Source organism: Macaca thibetana, chromosome 5, assembly GCF_024542745.1.
Source record: "Macaca thibetana thibetana isolate TM-01 chromosome 5, ASM2454274v1, whole genome shotgun sequence".
Taxonomy (NCBI): Eukaryota; Metazoa; Chordata; class Mammalia; order Primates; family Cercopithecidae; genus Macaca; species Macaca thibetana.
In genome coordinates, this window is record NC_065582.1 from 36,587,364 (window position 1) to 36,609,239 (window position 21,876).

Consider the following 21,876-nt stretch of genomic DNA (forward strand, 5'->3'; position numbering starts at 1 on the left):
GGTTGGACCAATGACTACATTAAACTAAAAAAGGCATCCTTCAAACAGCAGACATTCTGAAACCTGAAAAACACTTACACTGAGGAGATTTCAACTTAATAGGGTATTCATCTCTCAGAACTTCAACTGCCTGCAGCGTATTTCTACAAATTGCCCTTGTTCCAGAAGTCAGCGTGTCTTAGGTTAGTTTGTTTTATTGCAGTTAAGACAGAAGCAAAACCCGTATCCATAGCTTCTATTTGAGCACTTCTAAACTGTCTTAAATTAATAAAGATGCTGACATGTATGGTATTTTTTTTAGACTCAAGAACACATTATAGTCTCTTGGGCCAGCCCTTCTTCATGGATGAATTTCATCTACATACACAGTATATTATGAAAAAGGAAAATATTGAAAGTTCTAGGGAGAGGATATTTCTGTTCAAGGATTAAGATGAGATTCAAAGGTAGGACATAGGCCAGGCATGGTGGCTCGCACCTATAATTCCAGCACTTTGGGAGGCCAAAGCAGGAGGATCGCTTGAGGCCAGGAGCTTGAGGCCAGCTTGGGCAACATAGTGAGCCACTGTTTCTACAAAAAATTTAAAAATTAGTCGGGTGTGGTGGTACATGCCTGTAGTCCCAGCTACTCGGGAGGCTGAGGTGGGAGAATAGCTTGAGCCCAGGAGTTGGAGGATGCAGTGAACTATGATTATGCCACTGCACTGAAGTTTGGGTGACAGAGTCTCCAAAAAAATTTAAAAAGTAAAACCAAAAACAACCAAAGGCAGGATATGCAAAAATAATATAGTGTTACATAGGAAAGAACCATATTAGTAATACAAAATATTTGCCAACAAAAGCTCAGTTTCTGAGATTGAATTTCCACTAAACCCTCCAACCAGACATAAAAGCTGAGTGTCTAGTAAATAGTGGCTCAAGGTCATGAAATTCACTCCCCTTAATTTCCTCTCTACCTATTTATCTCAAAAGTTGCCCTTGCCATTTCTTTTAATTCTTAAACCAAATATTACCCATTTCAAAAGACCTGTCATTTTCTTCCAGAGAAAATAATAAAGATGGACTTTTTCAGACGTGCCAACTAACAGGTCAGCCTGAAGGTCTAAAATGTAAAAGTATAAGCAATAATGTTGGTAACAAAGTATGATATTATGCCAGCCTTTGCCTCAAGCCTTTTAAGATAACGTTCACAGAATAGCCTCTCAAACAGACATTCTAAGCAGGAAATCTTTTCTCAAGAAACCAAAAAGGAAAACCATCATTGTTCCTGTCTTCATCACTAGTAGCAGCATCAAAAGCATTTGCCAGGTGCTGACCTGCCAGCATAAACTTTTAGTACCTGTACAAATCAAGCTAAAGCTGTCTTTGGGAATTTATCATCCAAGACATATTTGATATAAACCAAGCAGTGTCATTTTTCATGGAGTGGTGAAAGAAGGAAGAAGTTCTGATAATGTTATTGCACCAGGATTTCAGGGCTTTAAGACGTCATTTTCAAAGGTTCCTAGGGCCTTGCTATGTTACCCAGTTGGGTTATCATCATTGAATAGGCCAAATTCTTACCAGTCAGCACGAGGAGAGGTAGTGAGTCACTGCTGCTCAGAAAAGACCAAATGAACAGATCATTCCTGACACACAAAGTAACTATCCAACCTCTTTCTAGAGTAGTCAATGGTCAGAAATTGAAAGGATAGAATTCAACTCAAGGACAGACCAAAGAAAAGATCAGAGCATAAGATGTTAATTCTCACTGAGACTCTCTAACCCATTTATATTTAGTGTCTTATAACAACTTCCTTCCATCTGTATTTAAATTTGAAGTAGAAATCAGGAAGCCATGCAAGTCAGCATTAAAATGATGATGCAAGAAAAATATTCAAGATGTGGGTGTGATGCTTATCTTTGACAGATACAATGGAATTTCTAGTGGAGGATTTAATCGACATAGAATTTTCCAGGAAAATAAAGGCAGGAATTGGAAAAATGTTCTCAGGGAATACTGATAAGGGACAGTCCCCTAAACAAACCTTGTCAGTGATGGTATCCTAGATTCCATGATCCAAAGTAGAGTTATGGTGGGTATCTAAATGGGATTATATAGGAAAGGGTAGAAAGAAAAGGGAGGCTGCCAGGAAAGGAATGAGTTAATGAAGGAAAATGGAATGTGGTGGTCTGTACCTAGCCCAGAACAGGCCAGATTACCTCACCTAGGAGACATTTCATTATTGTAGATGGCCCTGCCCAACTCAACCCTAAGGGAATCCATATTTACCCTAAGGGAGAGGGAGGTGGAGTTTATTTTAATTGATCCTTCATTGTTATATGAACCTAAGTTGGAAAGGAAAGGAAATGCAATATGTATCATAAAGAATTTAATCAAATACTTTCTATCTCTAGTTAAGGGTGAGGTAGTCAAAGCCTTCTGACTCACCCCTGCTCTTTTGTTTCTTGGAGCTGAAGGGCAGGTACCAGTTCTGCCAAAGATGAAATCAAGTGGAAATTTGAGAGGAAAGGTCACGTGGAGCTGGGAAGCAGTGGACCCAGCACAATACCTCCTCCCACCCCCTGGGAAAGGAACCCTCAATACAAGTTGTCAGGCAACAGCCCTTAACTACATTCTAAAAATACTGATGTACAATTTAATCTCAATTTTTAGAAGATAACAATGAAAAAAGGCATAGATGTGCATACTGCCACAAAAACAACCCCTCACACCCTATGGGGCTAGCCTAGTCTTTGGATGGCTGGAATTCTAAGTGCTCTAAAATTAACTACTTAAAAGTCTTTGAATCTAAAGCTGTCTCTGTTCCATAAATTAACAGCTGGTGATTTCGCGGGAAAGCGAAGGGGCCTGGTGTAACGCATCAGTTTCTCCATGGGGTTGGATTACAGGTGGGAACGAACTTGGGGTTCACAGAATGCTTTGGATCTGACAGGCATTTAGTGAGACAACCGTCCTCCACACTCCCAGCCTTTTGTCTACTTTGTCAGCGGCATGCAGCTTTCAAGGCCGGGCCAAGTATTTCCAGAATAAATACACCAACCAGAAAGAGCCCTGAAAACCCTCAAAAGTCACCATCTCCCTGCTCTAATAAGCCCGAACTGTAGTACAAGCTGGGGCAGAGGATAAAAGAGCAGGCTAAAGGAAGGAAAGTAGTTTTAGGAAAATGACCAAACATGTTTTTAAAGAAAAAGAGGAAGCCGATCTTTTCAAAATTACTACAGTCCTGCTTTCAGATTTCTCAGTATCTTTTTTTCTCAGTGCAAAATGACTTTGAAAGCTATCCTGCATGACGCGGGTGAGTGAGGACGGCAAAGGTCCGCGACTCGCGGGAGAGCTCCGCGGGCAGGGCCTGGGAGCCGCGCCGCGTCCAGGTTCTGCAGCTCAGCCGCCCTGCTGCTGACAGCTCCGCGCCGTGCGGATCCACTGCACCCGCTCCAGGCCGGCAGCCAGCTCCGCAGTGCCCGTCCGGAAACGGACTCTGGGCAGGTTTCCCGCACGCTTGGGCCACCGGACCTTGCTTGGGCGGGAGGGTTCCCAGAGCACAGCCCGAGCCACGACTTACTGCGAGACGGCGACTCGCTTCGCGGGGACAGCGCGCGCTCCGGAGGGGCCTGGGCCTCACCTCTCGGGCCTGGACCTCGCTGCGCCCCCACCCAGGGCAGAGGTGCGCTCGCTCACGACATTAGGCGGCGGGCGGGCGGGCGACCCAGGACTTCGCACCCGCCCCTCTCCGCCTCCTCTTTCCTCCCAGGCAACCGCGCTTCTGCAGCCCCAGGCGATCTGAAGGTGAAACTGCTTTATCCAAGGCCGTTTGCTGAGCGAGCGGCTCAAGTAGTAAAAACAGACCAGAGGAGGAAAGTCGGCCTCCTGGCTGGACTCTGAAGGACCTTCACCGGGTGTCCTCGGCTCCAAACGGCTCTCTGGTTGGTCATTTCCATTCTGTGCTCAGGCCCAGAGCAGTGAGACATCTGTTTTCCATCAACCGCGAGGCAGAGGCAAATCCTGGATTAGATGTCGCCCAGCGCTCGCAGCATTTTCAGGCCCGGAACGACAGCTAATCCCCGCACAAAGAGCATGAAAACAAACACGCAAGTTGGTGCCCGGTTCCAGAAAGATTTCCCTGGGATGACTAAAGGCTCTTGCAGCCAGCCTCCAGGATGGGCCAATCGCAGCACAGGGGGGCAGGAAAAGGGGGTTGGCTCGGTTTTCAGGTCTTCTGAAAACCCATCCTCCTCCCCAGTCCCGTAAACACAAATGCAAACACTGTCCTTTCAGGGGAAGTGAGTTCAGCTTGACGGGGCTGAGAGAGCTGAAATGGGCCAGCCTCCATCATGACAGTTCATTATAAGCAAGCATAGCTCCTGAATGTGAGCGAAGAAAAAAATCTCCGTTTCCTTCAAGTGAATTCTAACAAATGAGCCACGTATGATACAATCAGTCCTGAAAATGATGAGCCATGACTGTCTCTACAGGTCTTTTTTACTCCGTAAAAGAAGTTGGAGTAGGGACCCTTCCTTTCCTCTCCCTTCCTTCCTTCTTTCCTTCCTTCCTCCCTCCCTCCCTCGCTCTTTCCTTCCTTCCTTCCTCGCTCTTTTCTTCTTTTCTCCCTCCCTTCCTTCTTTCCTGCCTTCCTCCCTCGCTCCCTCCCGCCTTCTTTCCTTCCTCCCTCCCTTCCTTCCTTGCTCTTTCCTTCCTTCTTTTCTCCCTCCCTCCCTTCCTCGCTCTTTCCTTCCTTTTCTTTCTTCCTTCCTCCCTTTCTTCCTCGCTCCCTCCCTCCTTCCTTCCTTCCTCCTTCCTTTCCTTCCTCCCTTCCTTTATTAGTCACAAGGCTGAGAATAGAAAGCTAGAAAAAGCATGAGTCTACTTTCAAGGGCCTTATCTTCTTTAGAGGGCGGGGGGAAGGTGGGGAGGGACGACCTACAATTTCAAAACACTATAAAATGATGGAAATGTATGCCCAGAGGGTTACAGGAACATAGAAGCAGGAAATGAAGAAAAGCCTCCCAGAGGAGGCTGCATTTGTTTGGTTTTTTGTTTGTTTGTTTGTGTTGAGACAGGGTCTCACTGTGTTGCCCAGACTGGAGTGCAGTGGCACGAACATGGCTCAATGCAGCCTTGACTTCCTGGGCTCAAGCGATCTTCACCCTCAGCCTCCTGAGTAATTGGGATTATAGGCACACCACCACGCTCGGACATTTCATATAAATGAAATCGTATAATATGTGTGGGCTTTTGTGTCTGGCTTCTTTCACTCAGCAAAGTTTTTTCAGTTTACTCAGGTATCCACGTAGCATGTGTCAGTACTTCATGACTTTTTATTGCCAAAGAATGCTATATTACATAAATACACTACATTTTGCTTATCTGTTCAACATTTGATAGACATTTAGATTGTTTCCACTTGTGGCTAGTATAAATAATGCTGCTATGAACATTTGAATGCAAGTTTTTGAGTAGACATATATTTTCATTTCTTTTGGGTATTTACCTAGGAGTGAAAATGCTGGGTCATACACTAATTCTATGTTTAACATTTTGAAGAACTGCCAGACTGTTTTCCAAAGCGGTTACACCATTTTACACTACCACAAGTAATGTATGAGGGTTTCAATTTCTTGGTGGGTGTGAAGTGGTATTTCATTGTGGTTTTGCTTTGCATTTCCCTAATGACAAATAATGTTAAGTATCTTTTCATGTGCTTGTTGACCATTTGGATATCTTCTTTGTAGAAACGCCTATTGAAATTTTTGCCCATTATTAAAAATTTATTTTTTAAATTGGGGTTAAATATATATAACAAAATTTACTATTTTTTAATATCAAAATGTATATATACTGTGAACAGTACATTTACATTGTTGTACAACCAACACTATTTGCCCATTTTAAATTGTCCTTTTAAACTTGTCTTTTATTGTTGAATTCTCACATTCTGGATGTGAGTTCTTTATATGATGTACGCTTTGAAAATATTTGTTCTTATTCTATGGGCTGTCCTTTCACTTTCTTGATGGTGTCCTAATAACCTTTAATAAATTCCTTTTACTTTCAGACTAACTAGAGTAATGTCTGTTGTCAGAAGCTAAGAACACTCACAGATGCACTGTGTTCTGTTAAATGCCATCCTTTTCTATAACAACCTGTCTCTCATTATATCTTCTATCCAATATTGCCTTGGAACTTTGATTTTTATTTTCTCCTAAAGCTTTTCTCATTCTAACTGAATCCCGCCTACGTCTTATATTTACTGGGCACAGACTCAAAGCATCAGCAGTCACCACTAACACAATTATGAGCAGTTACCAGTGGCCTTCCTATTTATTTTCCACTTCCACCAAATTCTGGCCCAGAACCCTGCAGTCAAGGGCAATGACCTCCCTATCTCTTGACTCCTTTTACACTGTTCCTCCCTTTCCTCAATTACATTGCCATAGCCACACGGGATCTTATGAGATCAACATCCTGTTTAATCTTTGGATAATCCTTAGTGCCCAGGACAAGGCGTTGCAAAATCCTGGAAAACAATAAATTGTGTATTAAATGGAAATGAATCTTGTGCTCTATTTCCTTCATTTTATTTTATTTTGCTCATTTTATTTATTTTTATTTTTTCCAGACAGGGTCTGGCTCTGTCACTGAAGCTAGAATGCAGTGGCACGACCTCGGCTCACTGCAACCTCTGCCTCCCAAGCTCAAGCCATCCTCCCACCTCAGCCTGCCGAGTAGCTGGGACCAGAGCTTGTGCCACCACACCTGGCTAATTTTTGTATTTTTCAGGGAGACAGGGTCTTACTTTGTTTCCCAGGCTGGTGTTGAACTCCTGAGCTCAAGTGATCCACCCACCTTGGCCTCCCAAAGTGTTGAGTTACAGGTGTAAGCTACCATTCTGGGCCCATTTTTTAAATTCTAAAATAATACTTATGCAGTCCTTGATTTTAAACTTTTCTCTCAATGACCACATGTGGAAGATGAGGGCCTGAAACTGGGTTTCAGGGCAAATCTATGGTGTTCAATTTAGGAATGAAAGGGTGGAATTCTTTTGGGAAATAATTTTTAGAAGTTTGTAAGATGGAGAAAGAAGGTAGGGCTTCACAGATAAAGTTCTCAGGGCCCATAAAGGCACTAAATAGTATTATTTGGGGCATCAGAAGTCTACTATTTGGGGCATCAGAAGTTGCAACATTGGAATGAATTCATTTCCTGGTAGATTTTTTTCTGGTGGATGGGGCTTTATGACTGCCACTCCTCAACAATTGGGTCTGCTTCTTGCATGGCACTCTGAAACTTTGGATTCCAGACTAACTGAAATGCGCCTGTTTGAAATAGCTGGAAAGAGCCGGTTTCATTCTGTCATAAGATCAACCAATGTTTACTGAGCACACACCTTATGTAAAACACTACCCTGGGCACACAGAGACATGAGATTCATTTCCTATAGTAAGGAGTTGGATGACTAATGGGTGCTATGGTTAAGATAAACACAATGAACTATAATCCAAAACTGAATGGGGGGTCAGGACGAGGACAATCTCCTGTAATCCAAAGCAAAGCAGTGTGTCTTACTCTCCATAATAGAGACATAAAAAACTGTTTCGAGAATTCAGGGAAGAAGAAATCACCTTTTTTTTTTTTTTTTCCTCTTTGAGTAGTAGAAAAGGCTTCATGGAGAAGGTAGGGAAGGAGAACTAGGCTTTTGCCTAAAAATTTAGGATTTCTACACCACAATCCTTATTCTTCAGTAACTCCCTTACTAGTTGGGAAGAAAGTCATACATACAAGTGGCTACAACTCAAGATGATATATGAAAAGACTCATTTGGAAGGGTCACAGAAAAATGAGAGAGCACTTCCTAAAGTCCAGGAAATACTATATGGAAAGGGTAGATTTGTAGACTTGACATGAGCCCTAAAAGATGGAAAGGATTTATTAAAATGCATGTTTTTGATAAAAGGCAATTAAATATTCTAGAAAATTTGGAAAACCCATAAAAGTATAAAGAATAAAATAGGTCGGGCACAGTGGCTCACACCTGAATCCCAGCACTTTGGGAATCCAAGGTGGGAGGATCACTTGAGCTCAAGAATTGGAGGCCACCCTGGTCGACGTAGAGAGACCCCGTCTCTACAAAAAGAATAAAATAATTAGCTGAGTGTGGTGGTGCATGCCTGTAGTCCCTGCTACTCGGGAGGCTGAGGGGGGTAGATTGCTTGAGCCCAGGAGCAAAAGGCTGCAGTGAGCTTTGACTGCACCACTGCACTCCAGCCTGGGTGACAGAGCAAGACATAAAACAGAAATCATTTACAGATCCACTGCCTACAGATAAATCCATTGCCAGACATATGATATGCTTAATAAATATTTGCAACTGAATAAGTGAATAAATTACATTACCATTTATAGTCTCAATTTTTTCTTGTGTACAACTGCTTTCTACAAAGGTTGTACCAATTTACATTCTCATTAGCAATGCATGAAATTAAGATGCACATATTCACTAGCAGTGTTATTTTTAAAGATTTGTGAATTTGATAGAGAGAAAATAATAACTTCCTTCTGAAATTTAGATTTATGGGATCATTAGTGATGTTGAACTTTTTACATATGATCATTAATCATTACTATTTCCTTTAAATTGCCTATTCATGATCTTTGTGCATTTTTCTTTGGAAAACTTGGAGAAAATCTGAAATTTTCTCAATCTTGATTCCCCTGTGGCTATGACTGTATGAGCATCCTGTCATGGTAAGTGTGATTTAATTTCTAAAAATACATTCTTATTCTTATTCTCTGTCTCTCCCTGCTCTCCAACATAGCCCCTAAACATATCCAACTGCTTCATCTGGCGATCGAAGAAACCATGATTTGTTGCAACACTGGAAGGACATCTTGGTGGTATGAGAATTACTGAGAGGCAGTATGTTCAGATTGTCAAGCATCACTGAGTCACCATGACTCTCTTTTTTAAGTGCTGGTTTTAGAACTTAACTTTCTCCTATGCTGTAAAATTAAGCTTCACAGCAGTTCTTGCACTGACTCTCTCAGTTTCAACTGACCTGTACTTTATTGCCTGTTCCTGCTGAGTATGGGGCGGCCTTTTCTTCATCTTCCCCTGTCCAAATCTTGCCCATTCCTGATGAAGTTCAACTGGTACCCATGGATGAGAATGACCTCTTGCTCTGAATCCTGTATACTTTGTATTTCAGTGACAGCACTTCCAGCCTTCTGGGTACTTGGGTTATCTGTACCTGCACCTCATCTCCTTATTACCCTGTATACTCCTTGGGGAGTTTATGTCTCCTTTTTGTCTAGGGTCCCATAATTGAATTAGCATAAACTCCAAAAGGTTTTATAAATTAAAAAATAAAATCATGTCATTTAACAGAAACATGAGCAGAAAAAAAGAGAGAGCCACTTTGAAAAGAAAAAGCAAAGCTTAATTTTCAGTTGTATTGACTGTGCTCACGGTAAGATGCTGGGGAGAAATGAAAGAAAGTTCATCTAAACAAAGTTCATCTAAATCAAAGAACTCACAGAATCTCATTGCTATGGCCTGAATGTGGGCCCCCAACTTCATATGTTGAAACTTAACTACCAATGTGATAGTATTAAGAGGTGGGGCCTTTAGGAAGTGTTTAGTTCATGATGCTCCCCTTTTATGAATGGATTAATGCCTTTATAAAAGGACTTGAGGGAACTAGCAAACCCTTTTGTCCTTCCATCCCCTTGGCAATGTAAAGACATTCACAGCACCATCTTTGAATCAGAGAGCAGCCCTCAGCAGACACCAAACCTCCTGGTGCTTTGATCTTGAACTTCCCAGCCTCCAGAACTGAAAAATAAATTTCTATTGTCTATAAATTAGCCAGCCTCAGGTATTTTGTTATAGTAGCACAAATGGACTTGGACACTCATCTTGTGAACTTCTGGGGGTAGAAACTAAGGGAAGAATTGAGAAACATGCCTCCTTTTGTCTTGTCAAAAGAATGTGCAAGCTGCCCTCTTATTCTGCAGCCCTTTAAACCCTCTGCAGGAGAGGAATGGAATCTCATGAAAGTTGCAACTGGAGTCCAGAGACTAAGACAGTGAACTGGGACAAACAATTAATTTTAGATTGAACGTAGAGTCAGCCCAGGAAACTAAGTACTAAAATAATATTTTAAAATAGCTGGGAAATTGACAAGGAAATTGCTACTGGCTTCCATTAGAGTAAGAGCATTCTTTCTTGTAATATTTTCTTGAAATGATGATACATTGATCTTCTTGGACTAATCCATTAGCATAGAAAGATGTTCCTTAGTCTCCAGGGATGCTTACTCAATAGAGGCTTCAGGTCACATTACAGAACCATACACTGCTTCAAACCAAACATTAAGAAACAGCACATGAGAAAGCCAAGACAGAAAGAGAACAACTCTCTTTGGAGTCTTGGTGATTTTTCTCAATTGCGTGCCAAAAACCCCACTCATCATAAATCTGCTTATTTTTAATATGTGTCAGGCTTTTGAAGTTTCCAGCTGAAAACCTCACTTGCATCAAGCAACAACAAAAAATATAAAAACAGGCAAAAAAGTTTTTTGAACTGTACTGCTTGAGACTATTGTGACTGAATGTCTGTTTAATTCCCAAATTACAGATGAAAAAACAAACAAATAAAAGGAACCATGAAAGGGTTTCTTTTGAAATCTTTTATCCAGCATGTGAAAAAAAATATGATAATTGATTTATTTTCTTATTCTTTATATTAATCACAGATTTCAATGTCTGTCTTTAATTTCCAAAAGGCTATATTCCATATGGAGGGGTTTTATTTAAGAAACCTTTTTTCTTGCAAACCCCCATATGTTGACATTTTTAATAAATATAATTTTAAAACAGAGAAGTGCATAAATCCTAAGGCAACGGCTCAATGAAATATCACAAAGGGATCGTAACAGGGTAAAAACACCATCCAGAACAAGAAATGGGATATTTCCAACACTCCAGATGCTCCCCTCCCTAATGTAGTTTTGAGCTTGATATTTTTTATAGAAATATTATAAATGGCAGCAAGTGCTCAGATCAGCCCACAAAAACCAGAGAACGTACTTGGACTCTAGCAAAATGGCACCACATCAACGTTTCCATGGGGAAATGCATTTTCAGCTCCGAACAGTGATCCCAGGGGGCATGCCCCAGACTCATGATCCTTGAACCCCAAGGGTTCCCAATGTAGGGATTCTTGGTGGGTGGGCCTATGTGGAGGAGAGGAGGAGCTATGTCTGGATCTCAGTAATCAGTTCCCAGTCTACATCAGCTTCAGGGTCTAAACAAGAGAAAGTGGCACTTTAGTCAGGCATATGCCAAGTATATTGACTTAGGAAAAAGATGCCAATTAGGGGTTCTAGTGAGGCACTGAAGTGTATGTTCGAGTTAGGATTTGCAAGTTGCATCTGCCTGTATAATAGACATTCAAGAGAACTAAGAGAGGTACATTTAGGTAACCAGTGTGGGTGAAGAATGCTAAGTGAGGCTAGTATGTAATTGTTACTTCTGTTGCAATGACTGATCGTTGTAGATTTTCTCTTTAACATCTGATTCCAATTAAAAGCAAGCATTCTAATGTTAATAGCTTACACTGAAAAAAGAACTTATTACAGCTATTTTATTGTGTGTTCCAGTAGTTTCCAAAATTCCCAGAAAACAAAAATCACCTAGTATGCTTGTCAAAACACAGATTTAATGCTCCAACCCAGACCTCCTAAATCAGAACTTACCTAGGGGAGGCCTGATTATTTATGATGATCTACCTAACAACACCTCTTGGTATTTCTTATCTTCAGGAAAGTACAAGAAACACTGGCTTGGTCTAAGAAATATGAGAGAAGCACGTGTTCAGTTAAAAATGCAATATAAACCTTAATTGCTGTTGCCGTTATTCATAATGATGCAAATGATGTGGAACACTGAGAGGCTGCTTTGGACAAAAGTTTTCCTTAGGTTAAACAGTTTTGGTTCCGAATTTTCTTTATTGTTTCTTTTGTTCCAAGATCCTGAGTTACGAACGGCAATTTTACAGATACCTGATGCTGCCTTCAGCATACTAGATAGTTCCTCTTAAACAAAACTTATTTTTTAAAATGGACAGAACAGAGTTTGACCCTCTTAATCTCTTAAATCCAAGCTCTCCTCAACATTCTGCAGGATCTCAGAGGCTATGCCGGTCAGGTTTTACTGCCCAGGGACTTAGAGGGGCAGCTCCATTTATCAGTGGCTTATCAAACTTTTAGAGTCCTTGATCAATTACACAGTGCTCATGGAAATGCAAATGAGCATGATCAACCAGTGTTATTGAAAAGCACTTTTGTAAGATGTATCAAAAACCTTTAAAATGATTATATCGTATGCTCTAGTAATTTCACTTTAAAAATCTTTCCTGAGGCACTATCAGAGGTGTGGTCACAGATATTGTCCAGACACTATCATAAGAGTACCAGCTCTGGGTTTCAGTGCCAGCCCTTCCACTTTTCTTTTTTTCTTTTTTCCTCACCATGTCTTATGGCGCTAAGCTGCCACTTTCTAACTGTGCAATCTGGAACAAAGTGTGTAGCCAACTGCCCTGTGCCTCCTTTCCGTCTTCTGTTAAATGGTAATAATAGTAGGATTGGCCGGGCATGGTGGTTCATGCCTGTAATCCCAGCACTTTGGGAGGCTGAGGCGGGTGGATCACCTGAGGTCAGGAGTTCGAGACCAACCTGGCTAACATGGTGAAACCAGTCTCTACCAAAAATACAAAAATCAGCCAGGCGTGGTGGCACGTGCCTGTAATCCCAGCTACTTGGGAAGCTGAGGCAGGAGAATTGCTTGAACTCGGGAGACGGAGGTTGCAGTGAGCTGAAACTGTGCCACTGCACTCCAGCCTGGGCGACACAGTGAGACTCCGTCTCAATAAATAAATAAATAAATAAACAAATAAATAAAAATAATAGTAGGATTGCTACAAAGATTAAATTAGTTAAGATGCATAAAGAACTTGAAACAGAGCCCATCACATCATTAGCAATTCAACAAATGTTAACTATTATCATCAGTTATTATTGCAAAAACATTCATTGCTGTATTATGATAGAAAAAAATTGAAACACGTTAAATGAACAGAAATAGAAGCATGAAGACATATTTTTTGCACATTCATACAAAAGAATATAATGTACCCTGGAGGCGTCACATAATGGTTAAAAACACAGGCTCTAGAAACTGAATGCTGGCTTGCCCCTGACCAACTGTGCAGCTTGGGACAATTTTCTCAACAATCTGAGACTCTGTTTCCTCATCTGAAAATGGAGAAGAACAATAATAGTGGGCTGACTGACTCCTACACATAAAGCACTTCGAACAGTTCCTGGCACACAGTCATTGCTTCATCTGTTAGTCTCTCCACTTACAGTTAAGCTGGTAGCCTGGCAGACTGGTGATATCTCATGCACACAAAGCTTCCCAGGCAGTGGCTGTGAAAGTACACGCCCTGGTAGGAGATGAACTGAACACAGCCTAAATTCCCTTTGTATGAATAGACAAAATGACTGATGCAAGCCCAGGCCTGGAGGCTACATGCACAACCACCATGCGAAGGAACTGGAAAGAGTTGTTTCACTGGCAGTACCAGAACAGACTGCTTTGATTAAAAGAAAAGGGAATAAAGAAGACAAGCCCCCAAACAAAACCACCCACCAAAGCCACAGACAAGACTTGGCAAGAGAAAGGAGCTGAAAAGGCTTTCCTAAATCTCCAGCCTGCATCCACCTCTTTTCTTTTTCTTTCTTTCTTTTTTTTTTTTTTTTTTTTCCTAGAGACAGAGTCTTGCTTGGTTGCCCAGGCTGGAGTGCAGTGGTGCGATCACAGCTCACTGCCTCAAACTCCCAGGCTCAAGCAATTCTCTCTCCTCTGCCTCCTGAATAGCTGGGACCACAGGCATGCACCACCACAAGTGCAGTTTTCTAACATGGAAATACTGCATAATAGTGAAGTCTAGGCCTTTAGCGTACTCATCATCTGAGTAATGTACATTATACCCAATAGGCAATATTTTATCCTTTATCCCCTTCCATCTTCCCACCTTTTGGAGCCTCCAATGCCTATTATTCCACTCTCTATGCCCACATATACCCATTGTGTACCTCCCACTTATAACTGAGAACATGCAGTTTTTGGCTGTTTCTGACTCATTTCACTTAGGATAATGGCTTCCAGGTTCATCCATGTTGCTACCAAAGGCATGATTTCATTCTTTTTATGGCTGATTAGTATTCCATAGTGTATATGTATCACACTTTAATCATCATCTGTTGACAGATACTTAGCTTGATGACTTTGCTAAAGGACAGCTTTATTTCTCATAAAGGTTGAAGCCCGCAAAGAGGCCATTCTGACAGGCTGGGAAGTGTAGCCTACTGCCAGAAGCTAGAAGCAGGCACTTCCTCCTCACTCACTTTGAGTTTTTGAAAGACTAAGGGAAAGAGAATAGAGAAGGGATATTTCCATCTCTTGGGGGAAAAGATGTGCAATAACAAACCATCTTGGGAGACAGCCTTCTCACAGATTTAGAAAAGTATATTTAAATTTGGTGAACTTTTTCAAGTATTAAAGTTTGAGTTACAAGCACAAGAGAGGAGAAAAGAAATCCAACTAGAATTCAGATGGTCATATAAGAATTTGGAGGCTGGGTGTGATGATTCATGCCTGTAATCCAGCACTTTGCGGGGGCCCAGGTGGGCAGATTATTTGGGCCCAGGAGTTCAGAGACCAGCCTAGGCAATGTGGTAAAATCCCATATATACAAAAAAATAATAATAATAGCCAGGCACGGTGGTGCATGCCTGTAGTCTCAGGTACTTGGGAGGCTGAGGAGGGAGAATCACCTGTCTGGGAGGTGAAGGCTGCAGTGAGCCATGATTGCACCACTGCACTCCAGCCTGGGCAACAGTGTGCAACCCTGTCTCAAAAAATAAAAAATAAAAAATAAAAAGAAAGAAAGAAAGAAAAAAGCAAACAGGCAAGCAAAAACAAACAAACAAATGAACGAGGATCTGCTCCCATGTTGCCCCACCTTGCTCCTAAAGGTTGGATGTGGTTTCTCTTTATCAAGGAGCAGGTTTACAACCAGGCTTAGAAGCCTGGAAGGTATTGAGATGTTTCTCCGACCCAGTAACCCCAATTCCTAGAAAGGACAGGTATCAGCAGTCACTACTCTCTTCTTCCACCCAGCACTGTCCAGAGTTGACCTTAGGTTACCTTACTGTCAGCAACTCCTCCTTCCCCAAGGACCCTGCCCCCAAAACCACACCTGGAAGCTTGAGACACCACCAGGTCTGTGTGCAGATGGCCGCTATGGATTCCTGGTGAGCATGGCTTGTGAGAAAAAAAAAAGGCAGCCTCATATTGGAAACCTGTGTTTCCTGAATGCCTCTGGACAGTGATGAGGAGGGGTGGGCAGGCTGCCATTGCCCCATCCCCTGTCTCCTCCCAGCCCTCCAGTGACAGCTCAGACAATGGTGCCCCTGGGTTTACTGCATGTGTTGAGTGTGGGAAGAGAGCTGCTTTTTTCAGGTCTTGTAACTATCTTTCCTTGTCACAGTTCCAACACGACTTCTGGGGCTTCTAGGGTCACTGCTGCTTTATAGGGGTCTTTTCATTTTCTTTTTGTAATGGCCAGCATTAATTAATATTTATGGTGTGCCTCCAGTATGTCCAGAACACACAGAGTATCCAGGAAACACAAAAGCTAGCCTCACGGAAGGTGTATGTAAACGGGCCACATTTCTAAGAAATCACTGATTGCTGCTGTTTCGTTAAAAATGCTCTCAAGAAAATAGAATCATCCAGTGAAGAACACAAACCAAGAATCCAATATTTTGAGACCTCTAGTTCTTGCCTTTCGGTCCCCAGTGGAATAACCTGCCTGTCAGGGAGCTGTTAAAAGGATTTGGCTCCATTTGGCATTCCTGGAAATGCAATTACTGCCCAGTTGCCTGTGAAACATTTGAGGACCCATGGAAAAGATGGCCTTGCGGATTTCACAGGACTTTTGCTGCGGAAAGAGACTCCTCAGCAACGTTTTGCTTGATGTCTCTACATTTAAAATTAACTCACCCAGGCTAGGCACGGTGGCTCACGCCCGACATCCCATTACTTTGGGAGGTCAAGGCAGGCAGATCTCCTGAGGTCAGGAGTTGAGACCAGCCTGGCCAATGTGGCAAAACCCCATTTCTACTAAAAATACAAAAATTAGCTGAGCGTGGTGGGGGGTGTCTGTAATCCCAGCTACTCGGGAGGCTGAGGCAGTAGAATCGCTTGAACCTGGAAGGTGGAGGTTGCAGTGAGCTGAGATCTTGCCACTGCACTCCAGCCTGGGCGACAGAGTGAGGCTCCATCTCAAAAAAAAAAAAAAAAAAAAAAAAAGAAAAAGAAAACGAAAAATTAAATCACCCAATGTGGCAACTAGGAATATCTTGGAAAACCATGTGGATTTGAAAGTATCTTGAGAAGCACAAATGCTCTTTATGGTGCATGATTCTGAGGTCAGGTTACAGCTTCAAAGTTCAGTTGAAACTCTATTTTACTCTCCTGCAAAGAGTGAGAGAAGCCGTATGGAGGAAAATGACCCAGTGAGAACCCCACCCTTGGAAGGTCTCTGGTGGGATATACTTTAGCTACTTACCATATCAAAGAACACACGTAGAAAAGTGCCAGACCAGGTTTAGAGTGAGGCTTTGAGGGCACTACAGATTTAAATGTCTTCCTCCCACACACTCTTTAGGGAATAGATCTCATTTTTCAAGTTGGTAACGTTTGTGAAGTCAGAGACTGACCCTTTGTCTCCCGTGGTTTCTACAGTCAATAGTTTGAGGAATTTCACTAAAGTTCTGTTTGCATAACAGTTGCAAAATGTGAAGTGTACTGTTCCCTCAGTTGCAATTTGTTAAGTATGGTACTTGAAGGCACAGGTGGACAGTGGGCAAATACACCTGGTAGTTAAAGACCTACGTATCAGGAAATGCTCCCTTGAAAAACTGAGCAGGAATGGAGGTGTGATATGGGATCTTATTCCCAGCAGGTTGAGGTGAGACTGTGCATATCTAAACAACTCCCATTCCAGTTGAGTTTTCTGATTCATCTTCTATCTTTTATGGGAGTAGGTCCCTTGAACATATCAGAGTGATAAAGCAGCATGCTGATAAGTGTGGGAGGTGGTGTGAGTGTCCCTTGTTTGAAAATTTAAGTAGATATAAAAATTCTCAAATGCAAGGGATTATGAATGTAAACCACATTGGTGTTCCATTACTCTAGTTAGGGAGGCTTTGGGTGCACAAAGGTCACCAGGCTCCCTGCTCCCTACATGCCTTCAGGGGCCTGTCGACCATTTTTCCTGATTCCATTGTGTTAGATCTTAGGCTGCTGGACCTCAGTTTTCCCGGGGTTTTTCACAAAATGGGCCTGGTGAAGAAATAACTCCAGTCTTGTCAAATCTTAGGAAGAAGGAATTGATGCTAGATCTTCTAAACAAACACATTTCTTCATGTGTGTGTATATGGTTCTCAGTCCCTACCCACTGCTCCAGATGTGCTCCCAGCTCCAGACCTTGCCTTGCAGGCTCACCCTCCTGTAATGTATGGAAATTGTAAATGTTCTCTGCTTGGAATCCTCTGGAGCATCATCTAGAAACTTTCATTGGGATGGATGCAGTGTTCCATCTGGGAGGGAAAAGGAACGACCCCATGCCAAGCACTATGGAGGGCAGTCTACGTGTTCTAGCTTTCCATTCTCATCATAGCCCAATAAGGCAGACAATATCGTTCCCATTTTCAGGTGACGAAAACAAGAACTGGAGAGGGTGAGTGACTTGCCCAAGGTCACTAGCAGTCAACCAGTAGACCTGGGACTCGTGTTCAGCTCTGTTTGACCTATGTTCTGGTCTTGATACATCTATGGGATATTATATTTTTCATACAATTTACTATGAAAATTTTAGATAAACACAAATTTTAGATAAATGAGTTTCAGATTTGTTATTTATTAAATAATAAAACGTATTATAATTTTAGATAAAGAAATTTATCTAAAATTGTGTAATTTCTTTGTGTAAGAAATTACACAAATTTCTTCTTGTGTCAAGTAACCAACTTGAATGTATCATAACCTCCTGTGAAAATAAAAAGTGTACTTTTCTTTTGAGACGAGGTCTTGCCCAGGCTGGAGTGCAGTGGCACAATCATAGCTCACTGCAGCTTCTACCTCCCAGGCTCGAGTGATCCTACCGCCTCAGCCTCCTGAGTAGCTGAGACCACAGGTGTGTACCACCGTGCCTGGCTAGTTTTTTATTTATATTTTTTAGAGACAAGGTCTTACTATGTTGCCCAGGCTGGTCTTGAACTTTTGGCCTCAAGCGATCCTTCCACCTTGGCCTCCCAAAGTGCTGGCATTATAGGTGTGCATCACTGCACCTGGCCAGAAGTGAACTTTTCAAACCACACACAAGACCCATCTATTATTCCTGGATGAGCCTTCAACATGGATAAGCATGATCAGTCAGCAAGGAGCTCAAGGATGATTTCAAACCATGTTTAACTTATGGCTCATGAGTTCCTCCGGGGGAGATTTCCGTCAGATGGAAAGTCAGAGAAGCTAGAATGGACTTTGAAGATCATGCCTCAGGAGAGAGGGCAAACCTTTTCCAGAGCCACCTGCTGGCCAGTCCCGGATGGAGACCAGAACGCTGATGTCCAGCCTGCCCTTCTTTCCACTGCACTGCATTCTCTTAGTATTTCCTTTCTCCAATGTCACCAGTAAATCAGAGAGACATTTGGTAAACTTAGACGGTATTTAGGACTGTCGTTGGATGCTGGCAGCAGTCATGATAAAATAATTAATATTTGCTGAGTATTTGCTGTGCACTGAGTGCTATATAAGGAACTTTGATGTATGACCACATTTAAACCTCACAATCAAACAGTGAAATGGATTGTCATCCCCATTATTTGGCTGAAGGAATTCAGACTTAGGGAGATTCGGTAACTTGCCCAATAACATACAAGTAAAACAACGAAAGTGAGGTTCGACTCCAGGTTTGTCTGAATCAAAGCTCTTGCTCTTAACTCCTTGTTTTTAAACCCGTGTTCTTTGGCTTCTGCCTCTGTGTGTTGTCTGTCCCCCGTCGTCAGTCCCCCATCGGCCACCGCACCACATAGGCCTACCAGTGTGGCTGGCCCTCCCTGGGATTTAGCGAATTTTACAGATAAGGAACCTGGGGCACAGAGAGGTTAGGTAACTTGTACAGAGTTACACAGTGAGTAAGTGACATGAAGTGTGAATCATGAGGAAGGTGTGATATTGTGATTTATAATAAGAAATATATATTTGGTCTTGTCTCTGCTTCCTGGCACATAGTTCTTAAAACCCTTGCAATTGGCTGGGCATGGGGGCATGCACCTGCAATCCCAGCACTTTGGTAGGCTGAGGCAGGAGGATGGGGAGGATCACTTGAGCCCAAGGGGTGGAGGCTGCAGTGAGCCGTGAGTGATGGTGCCACTGCACTCCAGCCTGGGTGACAGAACAAGACCCTGTCTTAAAATTTAAAAAGAAAGACAGAAAGAAAAACCCTTGGAACGTACAAAGTGATCAAGAGTCTTTTTGTATGCTAATGAGATGATTGACGACTGAGGGCTCCCGGATTGCCTCTGGAGGGGGCTGGTTGCCAGGGGAACCAAGCATGTGATTAGAGAGTTGGAACTTTCAGCCCCTTTCGCCCTACTCTACCCATACACACCCCCTGACCCTGTTTCCAGGGAGCGAAGAGGAGCAGGAGGTTGACTCAATCACTGATGGCCAATGGTTTCATCAATCATGCCTTTGTGATGAGGCCTCCATAAAAACCCAAAGGAACGGGTCTGGAGGGCTTCTGGATAGCTGAACACATGGAGATGCTGGGAGAGTGGTGCTCAGAGAGGGCATGGAAGCTCCAAGACCCTCCCTAGCCATCTCTTCACCTGGCTGTATGTATTCATTTGTCTGTATCCTTTGTAATACTCTTTATAATAAACCGGTAAATGGAATTAAGTGTTTCCCTGAGTTCCATGAGTCATGCTAACAGAAGACTGACCCCAAGAAGCCAATCTCTGATTTACAGCACAAAGTTAGAAAAAGTTACACAGCTTGTAATCTAAGAAGGGTGGTAAGAACTTTTCTCATGGATAGCCAGCTGGTCAGAAGCACAGGTGACAACCTTCAGCTTGCAACTGGCCTCTGAGGTCGAGGCAGCCAGGTAGGACTGAGACCTTAAACCTCGGGGTCTGCGCTCACTGCAGTTAGTGTGAGAAGTGAGTTACACTGTGGGACACCTAGTTAGGTGGGAAGGTGAGAATGTACCGACCTAACCAAACGGGATTTGTGAGGCCTGCGGTGGGCCTGGAGGGTGAATGATGCACACCTGTCCTTTCCCTTTGGAGCCTCCACCCCACCTGGGAGAGTCAAAAGTTCACTGGCAGAGTCAGAAGGTCCATTCCTTGTCAGGACCTCCACGTGGGGTGACTCATCCCTCTCCAGGGCTCTACGACCACTCCCCACTCCGGGAGACCTTGGCCTCACTTAGAGACCGCTGTTTTCATACAATGGGTTCAAGCATTCGTGTTGCCTGGGGTCAAATTCATTCGAAAAATACCCTTTGTATTCTGACTTAATACCTCCAGGAGCCACAAACAGCATGGTGGCTTTAAACAAGGTGTACCTAGATAATACATACAAGTTGTGGGAATTTGGAGAGGTGGGGAGACTTTCAAAGCACTAGATGTATTAGAGTCCCATAGTTCACCTTTAGCTTTATCTAAAAATTAAACCTCACCTTTTCATTTTATCAGGCTCCTGTCGATAACTAACACAGACCGAAAGTTCACCGACTCCACACCAATGAGGCTTACCAGAAACTTATCTGATCAAAGCTGCCATAGGTGATTCTTTTGTTCACAGGAGGAGGAGGACTTTCTAAAGCAATTCCCAGGACTCAAGTTGTTGCAGCCCCCTCCCCACCCTGCAGGTCGTAATGACAGCACAACTCCTTCCTTGCCCTCTGCCCACTGAGGACAAGGCAGTGAGGTGCCTCACTGAGCACCAAACCGGCCAGCCAAGAAGATAAAGCAGGCACCGAAGACCGGTGCCTGAGTGGTTTTCCATCCTCACCCATTCACACCCCAGAAACCAGCAAGTACCCGGACGTGTGGCTGGCTGAGCCCACGTCAGGCTTCACCCCTGACTCACATGGCGTCCCCAGGCTCTGCTGACTTCTCACTTGGGTAGTCAAGGACAAACGCTCTATTCGCCTGGGGCTATTCCTTCATTCCACAGCCCCACGGCAGAAGGGACACAGTACCCTTCGAGTACTTTTATGGGGCAGTAAAACTTTACAGCCTCCTGTCTGCTCTAAACCGTTCCCACATTTCTGAATAGACCTATTTATAACATGCAAGACTACTACGGTTTGCCCTTTGAAAATACTAGCAGATATTAAGTCCTTTCAAAGGGAGTCGACTGAGTTACGTTGGCTAGCAGCTGGCTTACAGAAACCCCGGAGAGGCACAGCTGAGCTCCTGACTGTGACTAGCTATGTTAGGAAATAAAACAGCATTTGAGTCTCACAACATCACTGGAACTGGTCTTATGCTTTGCCACATTCATGTTGCTTTGGTGTCAAATCCAGCTGTGTCTCTCCCACGATTTTTTGCTTCCTTACTCCCTTCCTGCCTGGGTTGACAGAGCTCACCGTGAGCTTTGTCAGCAAATCCCAGTCTTTTCCTTCCATCTTCAGCAGGCAAAAACTTAAAACCAGGAAAAAGTAGCAACTCAATCCC

The 21,876-nt window shown here is 43.0% G+C and overlaps 1 protein-coding gene across 7 annotated transcripts in view; it reads right to left on the minus strand.

Annotated features, from left to right (window-relative positions):
- TRIM2 (tripartite motif containing 2) overlaps nucleotides 1-21,876 on the minus strand; it is a 186,177-nt gene that overhangs the window by 111,976 nt on the left and 52,325 nt on the right. Inside the window, exon 1 of one of the 7 annotated variants that reach the window (XM_050792009.1) lies at nucleotides 3,567-4,353. The exons of 5 other annotated variants lie outside the window; for them this stretch is intronic. The gene's annotated coding sequence lies outside the window, so the exon portion shown is untranslated. Of the gene's footprint in view, nucleotides 1-3,566; nucleotides 4,354-21,876 lie in introns of those variants that run through there. One more of the 7 variants, XM_050792013.1, reaches the window with a different exon arrangement.